Source organism: Enhydra lutris, unplaced genomic scaffold, assembly GCF_002288905.1.
Source record: "Enhydra lutris kenyoni isolate GAN:26980312 unplaced genomic scaffold, ASM228890v2 scaffoldscaffold66, whole genome shotgun sequence".
NCBI lineage: Eukaryota > Metazoa > Chordata > Mammalia > Carnivora > Mustelidae > Enhydra > Enhydra lutris.
This window is the reverse complement of record NW_019154150.1, coordinates 13581293-13598463: the sequence shown is the minus strand read 5'-3', so window position 1 is coordinate 13598463 and position 17171 is coordinate 13581293.

Below are 17171 nucleotides of genomic sequence, written 5' to 3'. Positions count from 1 at the left end.
GGGGAAAGTGTTTTTCAGTGTTCCTACAAGAGAAAAGGTTTTCAAGATACCTTGAAGTATCCAAGATATGAGAAGAGCAGGAAAAAAAGATAATAAGAGAATACTTACAGACGGCACACGGGTGCTGAGTGAGGCCTTCAGGTGGCCTGGTATTCTTTCTCTCCCTCTTAGAGCCCTACTCAGCTGCCACGAAAACAAACCCAAACCAGCCTCCTAGACAATAATATTTCACATGGAGGGAAGACAAGCCATCCCAGTGACTATAGATGTGTGAGCGAGTCCCGATGGTCCCAACAGAGCTTAGGCCAAGATGAGCAGAACTGGCCAGCCAAGCCAGAGAGTCCTGACCTGAGATAAATATTTATTGTTGTATGCCACTGAGGTGTTCCTGGTTGTTGTCATTGTTGTTGTTTTATGTAATATCATTGTAGCAAGAGCTAATTGATGTGTTATTGTTTTTATTTTTGATGGACAGTGGCTGAAGTGAAAATTCTGTGGGCAAGACTGGCTGAAGGCTGCTCAGGCACAGAGTTCCCTGGTCCAGTTGACCATGGACTGGGAGGTGGAGAGGGTAGGATCAGGAATGAGAAACAGCATCTCCTGTCTTTGTAACTGTGGCCTTTCCTTCCTGCAGTAGTCCTCACATTTTTGCTTACAATGTGTCAAGGGCACCTGGGTGACTCAGTTGGTTAAGCAACTGCCTTTGGCTCAGATCATGATCCCACGGTCCTGGGATTGAGTCCCTCATCAGGGTCCCAGCTCCACAGGGAGTCTGCTTCTCCCTCTGCCCTCCTCCCACTCATTCTCTCAATCTCTCTCTCTCCCTCTCAAATAAATAAACAAAATCTTAAAAAAAAAAAAAAAAAAGAAAAGAGAAGAAAAACAATGTATCCCATGGCATATTTTAAGTTCACATACAAGAGTTTTGATATAATTTTCTTTGTACTGCAAATATTGACACTTAAACATAAAACTATCAGTATTCTAAAATATTAAAGGGAATCTGGAGCTCATAATAATAATTTCATGCCCATACCACCCAATCTAAAATATATGAATGAGTTCTTATTCACTGTTGAGAAATTTTACGTCTTTCGGCTTTCTCCTTGAATTCATATTTCTTTCCTACTTACTTCACACACTTCTAACATAATTTAGCATACTTTAAAACTTTGAAAATCTTTTGTTGATCACCCTATCACACATTAAAAATACATTGAAAAATATTTTAACACATTAAAAAATATTTTATTCCTATGACCTTAAGGCTTTCCATGTTTTGAAAAAATGATTCTGGATTTAATTATCACACAACTGATCAAAAGTACAAAAAAATAGTATTACTAATTTTGATCATTATTAAACATAAAATGTTAAATATAATTGGAAAAGCATCTCCTAATGAGATGAAATAAGATCTAACTTGTCATATGCATTTAAAGAAAGAGAAAGATATATTTGGCTGAAAATTAATCAGCCTAGAAACTAGAATAATATTATTCTTGTTAATAGAAGTAAAAAAGATTAAATATTTTATACAGTAAAATAAAATAAGCATTAGCTATCATTGGATTATTTCATGATATGATTTCATAAAAAGGGCTTTATATTTCCCTATTGAAGAGGATACACGGCAGCCAAAATCCAAAACAAATCACCTAAAAATTTTATCTGTGGGTTTTATTTGATGTATCTTGAGAATTGTGAATGTCTTGGCAAGGCTTTTGTGCTACATTTAAGTGAATCAATGTCACTAAGCTACATGCTTAGGCTGTGCTATTGTGCTCTCAGCTGAAGACTTGACCTGGGATTAGTACTTAGTGTAGTTGGAAAGTATTGTTTATAGTTAAATATATTTTTAAAAGCCGAGTTCTTTTTTTAACTTAGCGTCAGTGTTTCTGACTTATGGTCTCCTTGCTTCATTGTTATTGTCCTCACCTTCAAGAAGGGCAATGATCTTGACTCCCACCACTCGGGCTACTATATGTCTATTTTCAAAACATCCTAATGTGGTCAAAACACTGTTTCTTAGACTGTCTTTCCCCTTAACATAAAACGTATAAGATAGGGAAATATTAGAGTCCAGGGGGTAATAGAATCTTGATTTAGCAAGAGAAGAGTCCTCTCTCATTCTCCCTGAGGTTTTCACACTCTGTGGCGAGGTACCATAGTCAAATGCAGTAAGGGAGGGTGATGTATTTTTGCTTTTTATTCTCTTAATAATAAATTACAACTTTTTCATTTTGTAAAACAAATAAATAAAATTGAGAACACATTTTGTCATTTCAGAGGTATTTTCATGCAAAGCAAACCAGAAAAGTGTGTGTATGGAAATTAAGGATCAAGAAAATCATTCCCTTAAAACAACCCTTGCTCCGTAAGCCTTGGAACTTCTTCACAGACCCATAGGAGCTGTTGCCTTCGTTCACTAGGTGCTAGAATTTTCAACTTAAAATATCAGAGTGGTGCGCCTGGGTGGCTCAGGTGGTTAAGCAGCTGCCTTCCACTCACATCATGATCCTGGGGTCCTGGGATGGAGAGCCCCAGATAGGTCTCCCTGCACAGTGGAGAGCCTGCTTCTCCCTCTTCCTCTGCCCCTCCCCCCTGCTGATGTGTGTGTGCTCTCTCTCTCTCTCTCCCTCTCTCTCTCACTCTTGCTCTGTCCCAAATAAATAAATAAAATATTTTTTTTTAAAAAACTCAGTGTTTAATGTTCTAACTAGGTAATACATTTATATAGTTCAAATATCAAAGACCCTAGAAAAATATAATGTATAAAGTAAAAAGTCTTGTTTCTTCCCTCCCCTCAATTCTCCTCCATAATCATGGACTTCTATGGGCACGTATACAAACAAATACCATGTTATTATCATAGCCTCCTTTAGCTACACAAACGGTGGCATTAAATACACATTTTCTGCTCCTGGATTTATTCTCCAAATTGTAACTTAGTGGAGATCTTCCCATATAAGTATGTAGAGTACTTCCTCTGATGTATTTTTTTCGGTGGTACAACCGCAGGGTATTCTGTTGAGTATAGGTACTATAATTTGTTTAATTAGTGCCCTTTTGATGGATATTTAGCTTATTTCCTTTCTTAGCTATTTCAAACAACACGGCAATGACTAATCTTGCACGTGTACGGCCTTGCTTGTCTGAGAATATATGTGTGACAAATTCCTAGATGTGGGATTGCTTGTTGTGGTATATGGGGGCTAATTTCCCTCTACAGGAGTTGTTTCAATTTTTACTCTCGCTTGCAAGGTATGAAACTGCTCATTCCTCCATAGCCATGTCAATAGAGAGTGCTAGCAAACTTTTAGATTATTGCCAATCTGAAAAGTTAAAAATGGCATTTGGGGTAGCTTTGATTTTTGGCATTTTTTATCTTTGGGTTGGAAGATACCCAAAGCTTGCCAAGCTGTCAGCCTGGGAGGGGACCCAGGCTGTCAGAAGCCATGCCTCAGCCACGTGGAGAAGGCCAGTTTGGGAGAAGGTCAACCACAGCCTGTGAGAAGTTGGGCTGAGAGGCAGAAAACACATGATGGAAGGCCCCTGGCTCCAGGCACGCTGTACCATTAGCTAATGATTCCCCTCTTGACTTCAGCTGGTTCACGCTGGGGTTCTGTTGACCCACGTCCAGATGGAGGGTACACAAACAGCTCCTTCAGGCTCCCATGATCTAGTTGCCAGGTGGACCGCCAGCTATCTGGTCAGGCACCAGAACACTTGTAAAAAGCTGCTGTAGGTACAAAATAGCTACTTTGGGAAAACGATGGTTTCTAATAAAGTTAAACATGCATCTGCCCTAGGGACCAGCAATAATTCCACCATAGGGAAATGACTGCATGTATCCCCGAAAAGACATAGTCGCTTCGGTCATAACAGGTAAACACTGGACATTACCCAATGTCCATCCACAGGAGAATGAAAAACAGACAAACTGAGGTATTTCTTCTGATGAAATACCACTCAGCAGTGAAAATGAATAAACTACCCATACACATCCACATGGAAGGACCTCACAGACATAATGTCAAGCAGAGGTCAGACATAAAAAAGTATATCTTACATGATTCTTTTTTTTTTTTTTTTTTTTTTTTTGTGAAGTTCAAGAAAAGGCAAAACTAAACTGTCGTGATGAGGTCAGAATAGTCATTGCCCTGGCAGGGGATATTTCTAAGAAGGAGACCTGAGGTCCCTCTCTGGTGCAATGAAAATATTCCATAACCTGATTGGCGTGGTAGTCACATTGTGTGTTTGCAATGGTCAAAATTCATCAAGATAGTCATTTTTTGTTGTATGTCAAACAAAAGGAGAAGAACGCTATCAACAATAAAACAACCATTGCAGCAGACAGAAACCGTGGCAAGGGGTCATTTCCAGCAGCTGCTGGTCACCCTGAATCTGTCTCAGTTGGCCTGACATCCCCTGTGGGTAGGAGGACAGGTCTCTGCTCTTAGCACCCGGCACTCAACCGTGGAGCTAAGCTCTCCATAAGCCTCCCTCTGAGGCAGCCTCTTTTGACACTTTCTGCTGCTTGGAAATTTTCCCTCATCTTCCAGACAGCGGAGGGCCTGGAGGTCCATGGCTAGGGGTGAGACAAACACATATCCCCATCCTGGCTGATCCCCTGAGCACTTGTGAAGGGGATAACAACAGCTTTCACGCAGGGGCATTGTGGGGATTCCAGATATCAGGAGACGGGGGCTGATGTCATGCACTGTGCACACTTGGCAGCTTCTTTATTACTGGCTAACAGGAGCTGCAAGGACGGTGGCCTGGCTTGCAGGGGTGAGGGAGGGGCTGCTGCAAGGACACAGAAGTTTTGTGTTCACCAGGCTGAGTCCTTGAATGTTACACTCCAGGATTAAGTAAAGCTCTGCAGCAGAATTCATTATGATTGGCTTCCACCTGCTCCCAGCAATTAGAGGATAATTTGGAAAAGGAGATCTGCATCTGAAGCCTCCTTCACACAGACCTGCAAAAGCCTTTAATCCATCCCCTAACATTCTAAGAGAGTGATGCCAAGGGCATCCAAGAGAGCTTGGGAACAAACTGGAAGGAGTGGAGACTGCCCAGGATGACAGTGAGGGCCCACAGGGTCAAAGGGAGTTGGGGGGGTGGGGTCGAGAGATCTTGAAGGCAGATGAGGCAGCAAGACCCTTAAGACTGCATTGCAATGGATCACCTCTAGGACACCCTTGAGGTTGGTGAGCACTTAAATGGGGCTATGCTACAGAACTTGACTTTTAATATTATTTCATTTTTTAAGATTTTAAAATTTTAGTTAATTAGCATATAGCATAGTATTCGTTTCAGAGGTAGAGTTCAGTGATTCATCAATTGCATATAACACCCAGTGCTCCTTACTTCAGGAGCCCTCCTTAATGCCCATCACCCAGTTACTCCCACCACCCCCTGCCCCCAGCAACCCTCAGTTTGTTTCCCAGAGTTGAGTCTCTTATGGTTTGTCTGTGTCCCTGATTCCATCTTATTTCATTTTTCCCATCCTTCCCCTATGATCCTCTGCTTTGTTTCTTAAATTCCACATATTATTTAATTTTAATTACAGTGAAAACTGAAAACCTGAAGTAATTTGATCTTATTATGTATTCTGTATTACTAAAATCGTTTTCACCTGGTTGCTTTAAATTTAAAATTTAAATTTGATAGAACAGGCTTGTATCACGTTTCCTTTGAGTGGTGCCATCTGTATACACCTGCTGGATTCAGTCCTTCCTCTTCCATGGGCAGCGCTGGGTTGAACAGCCAGGTGGTCCATTCTCTATGTTCATCACACTTACCATGTTCACATGAGCTTAGCTGTTCTGGTCTGCCCATCTCATTAAGTCATCCAATCAGAAGTTTAAGGAAATAAACAGACAAATAAACACATAATGAAAGTGGGACTCTGGGGTGTGTATCTCTGTGAACTTCCCCTAAATACACTAGAAAACAGTCCTGACCTTTATTATGGAGGGGGGAGGGAGGGGCTAGACTCCAGTTTGCCTTTTAAAGTGTCACTCAGGCTGCCCCTGGGATAATGAGCTGAAGGAAGGAGAGTGAATGTGGAGGGCCCAGTGGGTGGACATCTCCCCCAGTCGAAACAACAGTTATTATTGCATATTCTAATATACTGGGAGTTGAATTTTTCTTTAAACAAAACAGAGCAATGAGAAAGCAACTAGAAATGCCACCTTCCCTCCACCTCAAGAGTAAGTTCTTCTAGTATATGTTCTGAAAAGGCAGCATATCCTGGGTTGTCCACCCAGCTGTGGGCTCTTCCATGTTCACTGGTCACCCCTGAGACCCTGGCAGCCAGCTTCCTTCTAGGATACTGCTGTCCCCAGACTCTCCACAGACAGAGAGGTCAGGGAACCACTTCTCTCTCAACTGCTCAACTTCGAATTCCTATAACTCCACCACTCCTAGCTTATCAAAGGCACAGCCTCCTCTTTACCTAGCCTCTGATTTCCCGGTGGGACCTACCCATGTCAGGAAGTCCACTGCAGAGCTATTCACGGACAGTTGGGTCAATACCCAGCCAGACAATAATCCTGGGAGAACAGTGTGCATGGTTCTGCCCTCACAGGGAGGCAAGTGGAAGGTCTCCAACATATGTATAACTCTCTATCATGTAAAACACTGGAGAGAATTAGTTTCAGCCACCCCAACACCTCTCAATGATTCTCATATATAACATGCACAGGAAACACCTGGGATGTTTTATGAAATGCATATTCCCAGGAAATAGGTAGCAAAGTCAAATGGAACAATTAAGGAGTATTTAATGAAGGAACTACTTACAAAATGTAGGCAAGGTTAAACAGACTTAGGATGGTGCAAGAATGGGACCTGTTGCCATCCCTAGATCTCCAACTCAAGAGAAGGGAACCAAGAGAGAGGAATTCTTCAAGAAACATGCCTGAAAGGAGCTGTGGCCTTGAGTAGAGGACAGAGTGGAAGGAATCCAGGGGAACAAACACTTGGACCTCACTCTTCTCCTGTTCTCTGGACCTCTCACTGGTGTCTTCCATTGGCCAGAGAGCAAGGGCACCTTTGATGCACCCATGCCAGCCATGTAGGTGCCAGGATCCCAGGCTCTGACTGGGTTGGGAACAGAGCAGAGCAGATGTTATGAGACAAACAGAAATATCAAGCCTATATTGTATATACACCCCATACAGAAGAGGAGTGATCACCAACCTCATAACTATTGGATTATCCAGTAAATTCTAGATGCCATAGTTTAATAGCAGTATTGGCACACTGACAATGAACAAGAGAAGGATGATGAGGGTGCCAGGAAGTAAAGTCATTTTAATTTTTTTAAGATTTTATTCATTTATTTTTGCAAAAGTGAGAGAGGGAGTGCGTGCCCAAGCAGAGGAGGGGCAGAGGAAAAAGCAGACTCCCCACTGAACAGGGAGCCTGATTTGGGACTCAGTCCCAGGACCCTGAGATCATGACCTGAGCCAAAGGCAGATGCTTAACGACTGAGCCACCCAGGCACCCCAATTTAAGTCATTTTAAAGAAGATTTTATAACAATAGAAATATTCAGTCTGAAGGCAAGATTTGGAAGGGATAGCCAGTAGCTATCTGGTTTAACTGGTTTGAACCACTCCACAAATGTATGTCAATCACTTTACTTTTTCTCATTACTTGAGTATGCATAAGCCTTGTGAACAGTTGGTTCAGTATACCCTCTTGAGGTTTCAACCCACACAGACTGGATTATCCCAGAATCCCAGGGGTTACTCAGTCACAAAGGAATCAGCTTTCACCAATGCTGGTGAGGAACCTGGAATCTGGAGGTGTCCCATGACAACCACTGTTTCTCCCTGCCATCCTCTGTGGCTGTTGAAACTTAGGTGCAGATCATCCCTTAGATACTCGTGAATAGGAATTGTCTCTTCCCCAGGTGGAAATGGGCAAGTTGGCCTCAAGAGGGCCCAGGCAGTTCTCCTTCCATCACCAGCCACGTTATAGACTATCATAGAGAAAAAGGCTTTTCCTCTGCCCTCTGACATTCAGTACTTAGGAATCTGCAAATTAAACTGACAAAAGACAGATTAGCAAGAAACAGTACATTTTTATTCCCTTATGTACATAGGAGTTCACAAAAAAATGTGACTCACAGGTGGAATTGTGGGCTTACATACCATTTCAATGGATGAGGGGCAGAGGGGCATTTTGGGAGAACAAAAGACTTCTTAGAAGAGGTGGGGGGACAGACAGGGCACCTATAGAAAAACAACTTTTTGGAAAGATAAATGGACCCTTAGAATAGATGGGAATATGATAGCTTTGTGACAATAACTGCATGGTTGTGCTACCTGCTGCTTGTCTCTAAGAAGAGGTTAAAGTTTTGGGGGAAAGAGGGTACTGATGACAAATGAATTTGGGGGGAGACTCAGCTTTAAAACAGGTAAGAGATTTCAAGAAATCAAAAACTTGGAACTCAAAATGATTTCTACACCAAAATGGCGTGTTTTGTGGGGGCTGATTCCCTTCAAGACTTAGAACCGCCGTCTCTGTTCCTCCTCCTTCTCCACCCATCTATCCAATTACCAAAAGGTAAGGCTGATTTGTTTGTAAACATTTAAAAAACAGCACATTTTGAAAAAATGCTCCTCCCTTGACGATTGAGGCTGCTCTGCCTATACCTGGTCTTTTGAGAAAGCTGCCATCAGAAGAACAAGGTAGCTTTCTAACCCAGCCACACAGTGACCTAGAGATATAGGGGTCAGCTCCTTCCACTAAGAAGACAAAAGGCAAGTGTCAGCCTTAGTAGGTATTCTAACAGTGAGCCAGCTTCCTACAGAGCTACCCAATTTTGGACAGAATGACATCATTGAGGACCTCATGTTTGGGGGCTACAAGGACAGAAGAATGCTCAAGAAGTAAAAGTTAGAGAATGACAAATTTCTAGTTCAATACTAGGAAGAAATTTATAAGGGTAAAACTGTTTCAAGTTCTTATAAGTTAACTTTAAAAACATTATCACAACGATTAGGGAAAAAAGTGGAGCCAAGGAAATGTTAAGTTAAATCACAAAGGAATGAGGGGCACCTGGGTGTCTCAGTCAGTTGAGCATGGGACTCTTGGTTTCAGCTCAGTCAATGTCAGGGTCATGAGATCAACCCCAGGTAATGCTCAGTAAGGAGTCTGCTTGCCCCTCTCCCTCTGTTCTTTCCCGCCAATAAATAAATAAAAATCTTTGAGTAAACAAATCACAAACGAATGGATATAAATGACCATTATGAGCATATTGAAAAGACATTCGACACCTCTATGTCAAAGAAATAGAAAACGAAACAATGGCAGGTGTCATTTTTCAATTATAAAGTTGACAGGCTTTTAAAATGATACAGTAGGTAAAGTTTCATTGAAGGAGGTTCTCTTACAGTAAAAAAAAAAAAAAAAAAGAGGGGGGATTGATTTTGCAGTTTGAACTGCATCCCCAGAAAAGATTAAGGAGAAGCTGACTACCAACCCTTGGAGAAGCGGCAATGAAGATTCCAGGCTGCAGGAGGGGGTTGGGGCTAGGAAGTGCCATACTCCACACTTCCCTCTGCTTCTGTGGGCTTTCAGTTCTGTGTCTCAGGGCTGGATTTCCACACAGTCTGCCTAACAGAAGAGAGGATTCTCCAGGACCTTACTGGCTACGTTTCTCTATTAATGCATAGGGTGCTTGTAGGTAGAAACTGGAGCACACACTGTCCTCAGATAGATGGAAGGGTATGCTGACAATCTAACTGAAGACAAGCCCAGGTGTCCAAGGAGATATGATGTATGTACCCAGCCCCCCCACAAAATGTTGTCAGTCTGCCTGTGTTCTATCTGGCCAGCCCTTTTGTGAGCAAGGAGTTAGCAAATGCCACCCAGTGCAAGGGGTGGGGGGGGTCACCTCAGCTGAGAAGCAGCTGTTGCTCTGCAAACCAGAACCAGGTAACCAGCAGGTTCACTGGAGAAAGTATTAATACTTAATTATTGATCTTTTCCGAAAAATAAAACAAGTCTCCCCACTCACTCCCTCCCCATTCTCTTTCTCTCTGTGTCTCCGTCAATATACACTGATATCTATCACATACACAAGTAAGAATGGTAGGGGGAAATGTTCAAAATTGGTGCAACCCCCTCATTGATTCGGCTCCACACCATCACTGAGCCAAAGTGGTTGCGGAAATCCATTATGATGTTCATCCCCAATATGGTAACCTTTCCTCCTCTACCTCAAGGTCAATGTCACTATTTGACTGCATCTAAAAATATAACCATTTTAAATGTCTTAGAAATGAGTGGCCACCTTTGCTGTTGTGAAAGTACCAGTCCCTGTAGGATGACCCCGACAAGAGGCAAGGCACACTTTTCACTGAGCTCCGTGACAATCCAAAACAACCCCTCAGAGTGCTGGCAAGATGGATTCTCTGGCTGTCCCTTGTGGGAGCAGAGAGAAGTTGGGGAGGAGGAAGACAGGGCCTCTATGGGCACCCTTGAGGGGCTTTCTTTCTCTTTCACACACTCAGCCCCGAGGCTCACCTGTGCTCTAAACCAGGTCAACCAGCAGACTCAGGACCCCCATGCAAGGGCCAGTCTGCAGAGCTACTCAACTTCTCACTGAATGAAGATCTGGTAAAGACTGTCGAGAAGCCCTAAACACTGAAACTATTATGATGTCAATCATAAATAAAATCAAAAATATTAAAATCAAAAATATTAAACACTAAAATGCATGTTAAAAGATTTGATGAAGTTCTGATTTTTTTCATGCAACTTCATTGATTAAAAACAACAGATATTTTCTAGTATTAAATCATCCTATTAAGCCATTCTTATTATTAAATCATCCATATGTTCTTGGACCAGACTCCACTGGTTATAGTATACTTTTCTATCAAAGTGCCGTTGAATTTATTTAGGATTTTTTTGCATCAGTGTAAGTGAGATTGAATGGTGATTTTCTTTTTTGTGCAGTTTTATGGAGACTGGTATTAATATTATGCTTGCTTCATGAAAAGAATTTGAAAGCTTTTCTCTTTTCTATGCCTTGAAACAGTTTAAGTAACACTAGAATGATTTATTCTTGAAAGATTTGCAAGAATTGCAGTTGGAACCATCTGGACCTGGGCTGCTCTTTGACAGCTTTCTCTATTTCTTTTACAGTGCTTGGTTTATTAAGATTTTCTATCTTCCCACTTCAATTTTGGTAAAGGATTCTAGAACATTATCCATTGTATCTAAGTGTTCAGATACATTTACAAAGAGTCAAACAAAGCAGTTTCTCATGATTCTTTAATTTCCTCTCTAACTTTAACTTTCTCTTAAAATATTTTTAAAGAGTTATTTATTTATTTGAGAAAAAGAGAGTCGGGGAGGGGCAAAGGGAGAGGAAGAGGGAATTCTCAAGCAGAATCCCCCCTAACCAGGAAGCCTGATGCAGGGCTTGATCCTAGGACCCTGAGCCCATGACCTGAGCCAAAACTAAGAGTCTGAGGCTTAACCAACTGAGTCACCCAGGCAACCCTCCCTTAATTTTTTTTTAATTTGTGTATTTTTGCATTCTCTCTCTTTTTTTTTTAATTAAGATAACTATGGGGCACCTGGGTGGCTCAGTGGGTTAAAGCCTCTGCCTTCGACTCAGGTCATGATCTAGGCATCCTGGAATAGAGCCCCGCGTCGGGCTCTCGGCTCAGCGGGGAGCCTGCTTCCTCCTCTCTCTCTCTGCCTGCCTCTCTGCCTACTTGTGATCTCTGTCTGTCAAATAAATAAATAAAAATCTTTAAAAAAAAAAAAAAGATAACTAATGCATTATCTCTCTCATCACTTTTGTCAAAGAATCAGAACTTGGATATATTTAATTCATTTTTTAACTTTCTGCTTTGTAAGTCATCATTTCTCCTTATGTATTATTCTTTACTTCCTTGTACTTTTCTTTAGTTTGTTGTTATTTTTTTCAAACCAAGTTAGATGCTTAATTCCTTTTTTTATTCCTTTTTTTATTGATACTCATGTTTAAGAAGGGAATTTTTCTCTGAACATCACTTAAATGATGATATATGATATTTTTATTTCTTTTGATTTTCTAAACTTTCAGATTGAAAAGAAAAAGAGGAAGAAATCCTGATTTTATGATGTCATTTTCAAAATTCCTTTTTAAAAATTACATTATACATTTCCTTAACATTATTTCTACCACTGGACCTGCTTTCTCTGAAAGTAAAAAGTCCTTCTCCGAAGCTACCTGGGACAGATACCAAGAAAGAAGGGGTCTAAAACTATCATACTGTTTCCTTTTCAGTCATCTGTTGATGGTAAGTGGAACTGAGAGGCAAAACCCAGGTCGGTAACAGCATGAAAATCTCTCCCCTTCTCTCTCTTTACTCCCTCCCCCTTGCTCTCCTCTACCTCTCCCTCAGTTTCTCCTCTTCTTCTCTCCCTCACACACTCTCACTCTCTCCCTCTTCTTCTCTGCCCTACTCCAGTATATTTTACTGAAGGAGGGAATAGAACTGGCCCAGAGCCTAACCTGGCAATGAACTGGTTATGTTAGGACCTGTTTCTACTTAACTTTGTCAGCTATACAGGGGAATCTGGTATATTCACTCTTTCCTTTCATTTTCTCTCTATTACTCAGTAGAGTCATAAAACTCCAGCCAGTGTCAGTTATTCTAGAAAATCAATTCATACAGCCACTGATTCAATGAATATTTATTGAATATTTACCACAGCCTTCTGCTAAGTGGTAGGGACCCAGTGATGAGCAGGAACAGGGCTTCTCCCTCAAAAATCTAACAGTCCAGAGAGGCTACCACAGGACTCTGGGACTTCTTATTTGGGCTGCATGATTATTTAGAGGGTGCGCTAGTGGTGATTATAAGGAGATAAAGTCCCCTACCACTACCAGGGAATCAACCCTTCACACAAACTGCCTCATGCAATGCTCTGATTTTGATAGAGAGGGGTACAAGATGCTTTGAAAGGAGATAGGAGGGGCATTTAACCTAACCTGTGACAGGAAGACTTCAGGAGGAAATGACAAGGATGTAAGGATGGTTAACATTGGGCTGCCCAATGTGATGGGAAAGGACCATGGAGGTCTAGAAGGCTCAGAGTGGGTGAGGGATGACATGGTCCCTAACAAGTTGTATCTTAAGAGGAGCAGAAAGAGTACATTGGGCTGGTGGCCATTGGTAGGGAGTGAAAGAAGGAAAGGAGGAAGGGCGAAGGGAAGGAGGGAAGGAGGGAAGGAAGGAGGGGGAGGGAGGAAGGGGAGGAGGGAGGAAGAAGGAGAGAAGAAAGGAATGAAGGGAGGAAAGAAGGAAGAAAGGGGAAACAGATTCAAGGAGAATGTCCCTTGAGTGATGAAACCATGCTTTGTATTCAGAAAAAGGAGATAAAACAACACAAAGATAAGATAGGAAAGGAGAAATAATATGCACCAAATCTTGACACATCCCATTTACAGAAACATCCCAGCTGCTGGTGATGCAGGACTCACAACCAGGCCAAGCTGGCCTGGCAGAGCCAGCTGGGTTTTCCAGTGGGCCCGAAGCTGAAGGCAGGGCAGGTTAAAGAGGTTTGCATCTCTTCCTTTCCTTTATCTGACTCAGCTAAGGCTGAAAGTAGCATATGAGAAATTGGCTTGGCCAGAGCTCATGTTTCTGACATGGTTGGTGGAGAAGGACCTGAGGCCATTGCCAAATTTAGGAAAAAACTAATTGTGATCATCAATGTTCTGGCCCAACCAGCAGGTCTCTGGGGATGGTCAGTGTTGTCAGTGAGCTGGTCTGGGCTGTACACATTGGCCAGGCCTTTGGGGAGGGTCAGATGATCATGTAGGGTCATGCGTCTGGCAGCGAAGAGCCAAGCTAGTCAAACTCTGAATTGCCCCAGGATGTCAGTTCTCAATGATGAACTTGAACTCCAACTCTGCAGTGGAAGGGGACTAGGGAACAGCAGCCAGGTTGGGAGGGGGTGTGAGGAATAGCCAAGCATGGGCTGGGGTGCAGCAATGTTCCCAAAAGTGTGTATACACTTGAGAGGAGCACCATGATTTCCAGGAAGCATGGACTAAAAAGTGTAAAATAATCATGTGTATATTTTAACGTATGTTTAGAAAAATCGGCATGTAAATTCCATAACTTCATTGGTGTGGGATAAAATTAGAATGCAGGTCAGTTTAAAGACAAATATTAAGTCCTAGTACAGATGTGACACAAACAAGGCAAGCCTCCTGAGGATGAAGCTCAAATGACTGAAATCTGGAAACTCAAGTTTAGGAGACAAGTCAGCAAGCATTTATTGAATGATGAATCTGCCCCAAGTGCTGTCCCAGACAGTGGACATCAGTGGTGAAAGGAAGGAGTAAGTATCCCTGCCTTCAAATCACTAACATTTTGGTAGGGAGCCACAGGAATTAAACATAGGAACAAGTAAGTGGACAGCAGATGCCAGGGAATGCAGTAGAGGACAGAAGTGGGCTGGATGGAGGGCTGTATCTCCAGGGCATAGGGAGGCCTCTGACAAAGGGATGACTCTGCTGGAACTTAAGTGACAAGAGAGCAAGGTGACAATCTAGGCAAGAGTGTCTCAGGGGAGATGAAGAGCAAGAGCCAGGCCCCGAGGGGACAATGAGTGTGGCACGTTCATGCCCGAAAGGAGAGCCAGCATGAAAGGACTGTGGGGGGAAGGGCAGGTGGTAGAGGCAACGTCAGAAGAAGGGAGGAGGAGGAGACAAGGTGACAAGATATGGCACTGAACTTTCTATTGTATTTCCCTGTCACTTAAATGTGAAGAGCTTGTACGTCTACCAGCCCAGGGCCCTCAGATAACAGAAGGAGGTGAGTTTCAGGTGATATGTGTGGTGTCAGTTCTGGTGTGTTTGTCACGCACCTTTCTGAGCATGTGGACAAGCACACAGGGCGGACTCAAAGGGAAGGGAGCTCCAGGACCTCTGAGGGGCTGCGTGGAGATGGCCGTCTTAGTAAAAGGCTGGGGAACACCCTAACCACATGGGAACACTTGCACAGAGCATCTTCAGCAGCTGCTCAAGGAATGCAGCAACCTCCCACCCCAGTGGAAGGCAGGGAGAGCCCATTTCTGCACTACTTGTAAGACAGGATCCGGTGCTGCTTTCTCCCCATGACTCCATCTAAGCTGCTCCTGCCTGTAGTCCTATGAGATCCTTGAAAATACTCAACACTAAGAGGGTTTTAAAAAGATAATTTTCTCTTTTACTCTTCTTTATAAGGGAGTAAACTCCCATCAATGTTTACTGGATCTGTATCCAGGTAAACAGGGTTGAGCAGAAAGAGATCATAGGGAAGAGAAACAAAAATGCCCTTGCATCCACATAAGATAAGTAATATATTATTCTACTAATAGTCTACTAATAATACACTATTCTACTAAATTCACCCAGTGGTTTGGCGTGATCAGTGTCACTGTCAACCCTGATTACAAATGACAAAAGCCAGAACTGATTGCTGAAGCAACGACTGGGGTGCACAACCAGGTGGGATTCAAATTCAGGAGTGCCTCTGGCAACCCACAGGCTTCATGACAAACATCATGTTGCCAAGGCTGTTAGGGGCTGTCCCTGCAGGCTCATGTGTCATTCCCTAGTGGACCCCAAATGCACAGAGTTCTCTGCCCTCTTATTGTCCTCTCCTCTTCCTAAAGCAGCTGGCTGTGTCTCTGGGTCCCTGGTGACCCCCTGTCACCTGCACAAGTGCAGCCAAGGTCCCAGGTTCCACCAAAGAGTCTGAAGAAAGAGTCAAGTGGCCTTTGATCATTCGGTCCAGGCGTGGGCACTGACTGAGGAAAATTTGCTCCAGCCATGAGCAAAATCCACTGGAAGGAGGGAGGGACAGTGTCATTCATCTAACCCTTTCCTGGCCTCAGTTTCCCCATGAAAAATGGAGCAAGAATGGTTCTTGATTTGGTCTGAGCTCAAACATGACTGTCCACTTTCATCTGTGGCCTTCTGGCCAGCTCTTCCCTGCTCTGAGCCTCACACCCTTCACTGGGCTCTCTGAGCAGCAGGTAGGGAGAGGCAAACAAAAGGGCACATGGATGCTACAGGCAAAGAGCCATGTGGGAGTGAGTGACTATTCTCCCAGAATCTAGTTTTATTTGACTCACATTGTTTCTCCCAGGCACCATGAGATTTTGGCAGCACAGTTTTGCGGTTCAGGAGTATGACTCTGGAGCCAGTCATCTGTGTTGAATCTCGGCTCTGCTAATCACCAGCAGTGGGAGCTGGGCAAGTAGCTCATCCTGCATGTTCCTTACCTGTAAGTGGGTCAGTCATAGAACCATCTCAGTGAGGTGAGGAGTCAGTCGGTTAATACACATAAGGGTTACCAGGTGTCCCCAGTAATGATCCCTGACTTCTGAAGATGCCACAGAGTGACTATTGTGGGTGTGGACAGCAGGTGGGAATAGTGACCAAGGAGGCACCCAGGAATAGGCTGTTTACTGATCTGTGTGCTAGCTTCACAGGTGTATTCTGTATAAAATTCATCAAATAGTGTGTGTACAATGTGTGTACTTTCTCTACAGCACGCCTCCAGAAAGGTGTGTGTGTGTATGTGTGTGTGTGATCTAATGAGCACTGGGTGTTATCCACAATTAATGAATCATTGAACACTACATCAAAAATTAATGATGTGAATTCGGGGAAATTGGAGTAGGAGATGAAGCATGAGAGACTGTGGACTCAGAAACAAACTGAGGGTTTGGGAGGGGCGGGGGTGGGGGATTGGGTGAGCCTGGTAGTGGGTATTAAGGAGGGCATGTATTGCATGGAGCACTGGGTGTGGTACATAAACAATGAATCTTGGAACAATGAAAAAATAAAATTAAAAAAAATTTAAAAATTAATGATGTACTATATGTTGGCTAATTGAATTTAAATAAAAAAAGAAGTGTACATAGCTAAAGCATTTAGGATCTATAGCTTGTTGAAGAATTTGTAGACATAATACTTAAATTCGAAAAAGGAAAAATTTGATAAATTATAGCCCATCAAAATTTAAACTTTTACTTTGTGAAAAATCTTGTTTAGAAGAAAAAAAAAACAAGCTATATGGATAAAATATTTCCAACCACATATATGACAAAAGACACATCTATATACAGAACTTTCGAAATTCAACAACT